Source organism: Ornithodoros turicata, chromosome 7 (assembly GCF_037126465.1).
Source record: "Ornithodoros turicata isolate Travis chromosome 7, ASM3712646v1, whole genome shotgun sequence".
Classification (NCBI taxonomy): domain Eukaryota; kingdom Metazoa; phylum Arthropoda; class Arachnida; order Ixodida; family Argasidae; genus Ornithodoros; species Ornithodoros turicata.
The window spans coordinates 5,965,799-5,972,141 of NC_088207.1; the positions used below are offsets into that span (position 1 = coordinate 5,965,799).

General features: G+C 47.2%; 1 long non-coding RNA gene across 1 annotated transcript; it reads right to left on the reverse strand.

The window, feature by feature from the left end:
- Positions 1 to 4,598: 4,598 nt before the first annotated feature.
- On the reverse strand, positions 4,599 to 5,434 carry LOC135399484 (uncharacterized). Its single transcript, XR_010424299.1, has 2 exons — positions 5,113 to 5,434; positions 4,599 to 4,773 (listed from the first exon to the last, which is right to left on the reverse strand). It is a non-coding gene; the product is annotated as an uncharacterized LOC135399484 (long non-coding RNA).
- Positions 5,435 to 6,343: the final 909 nt, after the last annotated feature.

The following is a 6,343-nucleotide window of genomic DNA, read 5'->3' on the forward strand; positions in this document are numbered from 1 at the left end:
TTGAATTCTAGCCAGGACACTTCTCCTCGACCAGGCTTTTGACACACCCGTTTGAAATTACGCAAGGTATACGGCAGGGCTGTCCCTTTTCTCCATCACTGTACTCTGTCCCGATGAAACCGCTCCTGGTTCGCTTAAGCTCCCTCCCTTCTTAGATTGCCTGGTGGTTGTCCCCATCCTGCTTTCGCGTATGCAGATGATATCACTCTCATGCAACCAGGGGAAGATCACCTTGAACCTGTGAGAAAGGTTTTCGACGTTTTTTTTTTATGTCTACACGTGGTCAGTCATCCGCAGTCATCTCTATTTCCTTCAAGAAACAGCTCTGGTTTCTCCATATAGATGCGTACTTCGAACAACCCGTTCAGGTAGCCGGCAGTAATGTCGAGCAGCGGTAGGTCGATGCAGCTATGCTACACTACCGTGTCGCACTGGAAATACACGCAACGAAGCGCGCGCTGTTAACGATTTTAATGCGCCAAGTTTGGTTATTACTGTATTTTTTTCTTCTCGATTTGGACCGTGTAAATGCACCGTCGTGCACCGCAGGAAGTTCGTCCGGTATGCAGGGAACGCGCTATGTGCGAAAATGTTGAGCTACTTTATCTGCACCCACCCTGTATTATTCTGGCGGCATCATCGTTCCTCACCAGCGCACATTCAAACCTGTGCGCCATAATTCTTGCACATCCGAAAGGGCAAGTTACAGCGATAGAAAAAAAAAAATTACAGGTTCTTGAGTCGCTCCCGAGAATCATGTCAGATGATGAATATCAGATGATCTAAACTGGCCACTTATGCCTAGTACCCACAGAACCCTTGTTAGGAAATTTCAGAATATCATGTGAAAAAATAGCGTGTCGCCATCGCATACACAGATGAATCTCTTGTGCTAGTTATCTAGTTACCATTCCCCCTTCATGACATCCCCGTATTTCGAGCTGCATTTCGAACAACGAGTGCCATCTTGGTTCTTCGGATTCCTCTACCAAGAGGGTCTTGAACGCCGATTACCTCACAGTGTGTCTGTTCTGAAATAAAATTATTTTCTTTTCATATGACCGCTAGCATCTGAGCATGCCGTCCACAAACATCAGATGTCAGTGTCAGCTGCATGTTTCACCCATCTCTGAAGTCTACGCAGCCACATTTTGATAGGCCTTTTGCATGAAAGTTAAGGAGCTGTCTCACGCTGGATCGGACGTCTTGGTGCGTTCTCCTGTGTGGTTCGTGAGCGGGCACCCGCAACTTGTTTGCAGTCCAAGAGTAAACTTCAGGCACCATCGTTGAATCCGGGTTCGCAATGTGGGGTCAGCGTGTCGTTTATGCCGCGTGGACAGAAAGCAATATTTGTCAAAGAAAACATCACTTTATCTTTACTATTTGCTTACTCCTTTCGTCCCTTACCCCCTTCCATGGAAATATAACTGGCCGCCACTATTCTGAGCAGGCAGACTGTTGTAGACTTTCTTTATCTAATAAACGTCACTGCCACCACCACCATCCCGTATGACAATGTTCTCTCCGTTGATTTGATGATAAACGAACAGGGTACGCCACTTTTCTGGCACAAAAATGGCGTATTGTCATCAAACAAGGAAAAAAGGAAAAATAAAAACGTGCGCTCCCGTTTTCAACAAATCAGGGGAGAGAAAGATGACACTCTGGATGATGGTTGGCTAGGTGTGTGCTATATTCAACAACATTTATTTCAGTTCTCAAAAGTGAAACGTTGTCTGTATGACGCCAGCTCCTGGGGATCTCACGGATCATGTTGGTGTTCTGTTATCTTTATGTGGCGTGCTAAATTTTTGCTCTGGCTCCAGTTTTTGGAGCCTGAATGTGTCTTTGCTCAACGACCCCGAAATTAAAAACTAAGTAAAAATTCGGCTTCCGGATGTTTCTTCAGAGCCCATTTTGGGCCTTGTCACTGGGAAGCTCCGAAGGCGGATGCAGCACATCGTTTTCGGCACTGGGGAAGACAGCGCGCGCGTGAACACCGGCAGTGTAGAGATGCGGTCAGGCAGGTGTTAGCTGTGCTTCGCCACCCCGACTCACGCAGTCCTGAATCTGCGTCCGATATCGAGGACGTGTGGAGGCGCCTAGCGTCTCTACGAATGCAGTCCTGGCGCAGTTTAGTTGCACAACACAATGCGGTGCGCTAGTGCCGCGAGGCATATTGCTCCCGTGTGATACTCGAGCGCCATGGGGCAGAAAATCCGGACTTAGGAATTACTGAGTTCCGTTCAGCTGACGGCTCAACTCAGACTGATCCCGGTAACATTCAGGAAGCAATGCGTGAACAGTGCGCGGCCCTTTATCAATAGTCACCTCACGACGAGCCTGTTGTCAACCGAGAGTGCCCATTGCCGGCGAAACAAATGGAGCATGTTGACTCAGCGCAACTCACGCAAAATAAAGTTTTTGCGTCTCTCTCCCAATGACTAGCGGAAAATGCCCTGGCATTGATGGCCTCCCAGTTGAGTTCTACAAGCGCTTCCGGAGCATGGTTGGTTCTTGCATGACTCGGGTTTTTAACATCTGCTTAACCCAGGGGTTGCTATGCCCCGGCATGCACAATGGTGTTGTTCTTCTGTGCAAAGACAAGACTCGAAAACTGGACCGAGATGCTTCTCGTCCCATTACTTTACTGACGAGTGATTATAAGATCTTAGCTATAAGTCTTCTATTGCGCGTTTCACATCTGTTGGAGAAGGTGTTATATCGTTGCCAAGCATGTTCCGTCCCCGGCAGGTCCTCAGGCCTTCATACAATCGCTCTTCGTGATACCATCCACTGGATTAACAGTGGTCATGCCCCCGCTGTGCTGGCGTCATTCGATCAGTCCAAGGCATTCGATCGCGTGCGACACGCATACCTGTTCTCTAGGCTGAGGGCATATGGGTTCGCCCTTGCTTGGGTCCGGTATGTCGAGACGTTGTATAGGGGCGCTAGAAGCCCTGTCTCTGTCGCTGCGGACTGTCGCCCCCTTTGATGTAACTTGTGGGGTCCGTCAAGGATGTCCTCGCTCTCTCCCGCCTCGTACGCCATCGCCATCAACCCTCTACTCGAGAGACTGTGCTCGCTTCCTGTTACATCACCACTGCACAAATGGATGCCCTCCACCTGTTTTTGCGTTCGCGAACGACATCTCTGTGATCGTTTCTCTTGAGTGTTTCCTGGGGCCAGTTTTGAAGGTGTTTGAAGATTACGGAGCTATTTCAGGGGCAAGACTGAACTGATCAAAAAGTGCAGCACTGTTTTTGAAATTCCAGCCTTTCTGCGGGGCTCCTTTCCGTGTTCAAGTGAGGCCAGAAGCAAAATTCTTGTTGTGACTTTTGATTGTAGTGACATATCTGGCGTAAATTTGCCACGAGTGTGTATTCGTTGCCGAGCTGTCCTATGGCAGCTTAGGTTTGTTGATTCGCCCATCGCTTTTCTTCGCGCTCTTTTGCTAGTGGGCTGGTACTACAGTCCCTTGTGGTTGCTAGGAGTCGTTGACACGCCGCCACCACTAATTCGTACTGCCATCACTAGGCTCGCATTCAGCTTTCTCTTGGGCGGTTCGGTGGAGTGGGTCGCCAGGTCCCGCTTGCATCGCACACGTGACCAGGCCGGCTTAACCTTGGCGGTGGTGCTCGACAAGTGTCTTGCACTTCAGTCGCGTGTTTATTTCGAGGCATTGCACACACCCCAACACCCAGCGTGCGCATTAGAGCAGCACTCTCTGGGATGTGCCACCAAGTGGCTCGTTGAGTGCCCTAGGTTTCGGCCTAGGTGCGAAGTTCTGCATCATCAATACAGATTCTGTGTTGATGTTGTAAGGCGTTTACGACTCGAGCTTCCGGACGCTGACATCTAGTAATGGGCTGTCAGCGATTTTTATACAGCTATCAGGGAGTTGGAGCCCGGTCCCCCTGTCCCTTCGGTGCCAACGAAGCTGAATTGGCGTAGGATCACTACGGGGTGACTAGATGCCCGCCGCGCCAGTCTTCAGCGGAAGTTGGCCCACGATTTTCTTCCTCTTCGTGAGCGATTTCACCGTTTTCACATCTCTCGCTCGACGGTTGCCCGTCTTGCGGGATGTGTGGAACCGCAGAGCACTGTTTCAGGCTTTGTCGTGTTCCTCTTTTGCTGTGCCGCAGATTAACCCAGATATTTCAGCTGTCGACTGTCGCCTGGGCCACCGTACAGTTCCTGGAACCGTTGCCTGTTCCGCGCGTTCACCGTAAAGAACTGGCATTATTAATTACCGAGATCAACTTTCAAATTTGCATCCGTCGTTGCCAGTAGTAAAAGAATAATACGACTTAGCGAGCAATTTGACGCCTCCCTCCTCTCTCACCCCCCCTGTTACCCCCAATTTTGCAATTTGCACCCCCACCCAATTTTTTTTTAATTTTTTTCGATTTTTCACTTAAAATCGCTCATACACGCATAAGAATGCGATAAGAGAGCGTAGAATATAATTTTCAATTAATAAATTCAATTACTATTCATTCCAACGAGAGAGAGAGAGGAGGAAAATATCAAATTATCGTTAAGTCGTGTTATTCTATAACGAGACACACGAAAAGAAGCGCACATACGCATAAATGCACTTTCTAAACTCATTTAATAATTCAAGTCATTACTATACACATTCAATTCATTAATGTGTCAGTCCAGGTTCGGTAACAGCATCAGCCCATGGGCGCCGCCATTTGCAAAGCGTCACACCAGGCAGGTCGGAAAGCATCACGTCAGGTGGCAGCACCGCTGTCATCATGGGGACTTCCGTGGAATGGAGAAAGAAACAAAACAAAAAAAGTGCTAACGAGGGGAAAACACGCGCGAAAACAGGCACACACAAAATTTTCACCATCGCGAATATGTGCGGGCATGCACCGACGAGAATAGCAACAAGGGTCATTGACAGAATGGCGTACAAGGGAATTGCGAACATGTTTGGGCATGCACGGACAAGAATAATAACAACAAGGGGAAGACTTTCTGCTAATCGCAACAAGGTAAATCGCCAAACATACACTACTCCAATACACGCTGTCAAGTAATCGCAGTTAGGGGGTAGGTAAACGCGACAACAGAAGAAGTATTGAAACGACAACTCACCGGCACCGAAGTATTTCCACACACATCACTCAGTCAAAAACAGTCGCTCGTCACGAAATTCGTGGCGAGGAGAGCACCAACAACATGACCGCCACTCAGAGATCCACCCGAAGCAATGAAGCGTCCGTTGATTTCTCCGCCAGGGCATCAGGAGCTCTGCACTGTCATTGGTCGTGACGTCATCCGTTCCAAAGGTCGTCCAGAGAGGAGAGCTTCGCAAATCCCCCTCTGTTATTCATTAAATATAGTAACCAACTATGACGTCACTGTTTATAAAAATCTTGCATTAAAGCGAAATCCAGACGGGTGCGCACCTACACCACAACCGTTGCCCTAGCTTCGCCTGCGAGAATGAAGCACTGGTCTACCAGACACCGCGCTGTTTGACGTCATCATTTCCTCCCATTGTCTTAGGCTGCTCCTGTGAGCACCCAACCACCGCCCAAACGGTCAACGTTTCAAAGTTCGCTCTTGCTATCAGGAGTGAAGAATGCGCGCCAGACAAGAGTGCTTCATGCTCCCTGGTATTAATTGAATTTACATCGGCATATTATTTTCTTTACTGCGCTATTACAGATTTTTCATTCTTACATTAAAGATTACAAAAACTACTACTACTACAAAAAAATGCTCTTGCTCCTGTTATTGAAGGTCATATGAAATTACTCTAATTTTTAACAGTCATAAATTATATTCACTCATTAAAGGAAACACCATCCATGCGCAAAGGCTGAGAAAAAAAACAACTGAGCCTTGCAATTAAGCGCTATTTCCTCGAAGACTTACTAAATGACTAAATAAACATATCAAAAAGCGCTTTTTCTACTTTCAATCATTGTGAACCATATCAACATTTTTTGTACAACAATTCAAGAAACTAATCATCGCTCTCTTCATGGACGCTGTTGCTTCTGTCTAAAATAACTGCCCCTATTGAAGATGAGAAAATAATAAGCGAGCCTGGACCACTCAAAGTGATCAATAGGCTTACTCAATGCGCGAAAATCATATTTTCTTTCTGATTTTGCTCTTTAAACGTAGCGCACTATCCACAAAGCGCGATCTCAGTTGTCTCGCGACGTAAACCCCCAATTATTATTATTATTATTATTATTATTATTTTTATTAACCATAGAGCGCGCCAAGTTTTCCTCAACCCCCATTTCTGCTTGCTACATGATGTGTCATGCAGTGACGCAGGGCAAGAATGAATAAATTTAGCATATGAAAC